The 2,517-nt window shown below is 36.1% G+C and overlaps 1 protein-coding gene across 1 annotated transcript in view; it reads right to left on the minus strand.

Annotated features, from left to right (window-relative positions):
- Positions 1–2,517, minus strand: part of LOC107596596 (exocyst complex component 6-like) — a 60,957-nt gene that overhangs the window by 3,264 nt on the left and 55,176 nt on the right. The gene's annotated exons all lie outside the window — the stretch shown is intronic.

Below are 2,517 nucleotides of genomic sequence, written 5' to 3' on the forward strand. Positions count from 1 at the left end.
ATTTTCTGAATGTCGATAAAAAAGTATTGCGAAATGACGGCGTTTTCATTAGCCAATGTTATGCGGCTGAAACGTAACCTTTTGCCTCTCGCGATAATTCATGGCAATGGATTTTGGCTATATTTATTCAAAGGAGGCTTATGCGTGTATCTTTACAGAAGCAGCTAAGAGAGCCACTTCAGAAACGTGCGTGGCGCGGCTGGAATAAACCATAGCCTGTATAAAAAAACAAACACAAACATTGAGTGGACATAATCAGCTTCAGTGACCGTATCAGAGCCACACTGCACCGCAGAAGTGTGCAGTGTAAATTGTCTAAGCATTAATAGTAGGGAAAGCCCCTTATACTGGAGCGCGGCCACTTATGAAGTGTTTCTTGGAGGTTATAGTACGTTGAAGAATGATTATATGACTTTTTACATACGCCATTTGACATGTAAATGCGAAAAGGCCGTTTCCATTGCAGTTTTGCGAATTAATCCTTTTTCGCATTGCCTGAAAAACCACCTCATGTGAGCGTAAAAACTTTTTTGCGATATATGGGCGTTTTTGCGAAATTGACTCGTTTCCATTAGACGTATTTTCAATTCGCAATTTCTATTTGCGCAATTTGAAGAGTAATGGAAACGCGCCTAGTGTTAACAAAAACTAAAACCATAAAAAACCTTCGCATTAATTGAAATAAAAGAAACACTAACTGAAAAAAAGTTAAATATACTTTTTTCCCCTCAAAATGTATTAGTTGCCAAAGCAACATTTCTCATTTTAATTGAGTTAAATTTGAAACTAAAATAACAAAAACATAAATAAAAATTAAAACAATATTTTTTTTATAGTTCTGTAGTTTTTATATATAAAAATGACAAAGCACACAACAAAATTACTAAAACTTTAACTAAAATTTAAATAAAAAAATATAAAGCTCCCTGATATTTTTTTTTACTTTTTCAATGCAAGAACCCTGATCATAACTAACTAATTAAATAAATAAATAATTCATAAGTTGCCCAAAGAGAAGTGTGTGAGGTCATACACTAATAGTGGGGGTTAGTGGGGAGCTGGGAGCACTTTAAATGCAAAAGGAAGAGAAATCCCTCCGTGACCTCCAGATAACCCACAGAGGAGCTAATCCTGGCTCCACGGTGCTCTGGTCAGTGGACTCCCTGCCACTTGGCAACTCTGATTCAAAGCAAAGCTCTGGACACATTGAACTTAATTTGCTGGAGAAGGGCCAGATCACTCACCTCTATGTATGCAAATTAATATCAATCAATGGGGGACAATTCCTGGATGGCTCGTTCATTATGGAGAGCCGGGAGAGGAGGGTTCAGGGGGCTAATAGCACTTCACACCTACTATGTGGTCCATATTGAGGAGGTCTGTTTTACGGACCATTATTTAGTGCTGTTTGCTGCTCCTGCTGGGCTGTGACGATATTGCTGCTAAACACAACAAGACCCTGCGGAGCATCATGGGCAACAAGACTGTGCTCGTAAATGTCAATATTTGCAGACCTTGGGCTGGGCGATACAGCCAAATCAATTATCCAAAATAGATTTAACTGTCATCCAAGGTATACATGACATAAGTTCATGCATTTCCTGGATACCCAACTAATGACTAGTTTGGACTGGTATGAATTAGATCTTGATGAATATTCGATAAACGGTGGGATCCAAACGTCCCAGACCACACTGAAAATCTAATTTGAAGATGAAAAAACGTTGTAGAATTTCAAAAATAAATACATAAATATTTAAAAGAATCAAATAATATTACAAAAAAATATTAACGCAATATCTAAGATTCTTATAAATCATGAAAAAGATTTTTAATTCACTAATCAGACATTATAACATTATTTGTGAGCACTTAATTAGGATTATTACAATCCCAGTAAAGTGCATTTCTCTGAGCACCAAATCAGCATATTAGAATGCTTTATGAAAGATTGTGACACAGTAATGGTTGCTGAAAATTCCGCTTTGAAATCAAAGAAATAAATTACATTTTACAGTATGTAAAAATAGAAAACAGTTTTTTAAAACTGTAATATTTCAAAACATTACTGTTTTTACTGTATTTTTGATCAAATAAATGCAACCTTGGTGAGCATAAGAGACTTCTTTCAAAAACATTTTAAAGGGGTCACATGATGTTACTAAAAATTATTTTGTGTATTTGGTGTAATAAAATGTGTTTATGCGGTTTAAGGATAAAAAAACCACATTATTTTCCACATACTGTACATTATTGTTTCTCCTCTATGCCCCGACTTTCTGAAACACGTAGATTTTTACAAAGCTCATCGGTCTGAAAAGCGAGGTGTGCTATGATTGGCCAGCTATCCAGTGCGTTGTGATTGGCCGAATACCTCAAGCGTGAGACGGAAATGTTACGCCCCTTACCATACTGTGATGCTGATTATAAACGAGGCATTTGTTGCATCCAGTGAGGACATAATTACTGATTCTAATGACTTATACTGTCTTGTTAAGCGTTGTGTTGCGCCGCGTA

Source organism: Sinocyclocheilus grahami, unplaced genomic scaffold, assembly GCF_001515645.1.
Source record: "Sinocyclocheilus grahami isolate Dianchi unplaced genomic scaffold, SAMN03320097.WGS_v1.1 scaffold221.1, whole genome shotgun sequence".
Lineage (NCBI taxonomy): Eukaryota > Metazoa > Chordata > Actinopteri > Cypriniformes > Cyprinidae > Sinocyclocheilus > Sinocyclocheilus grahami.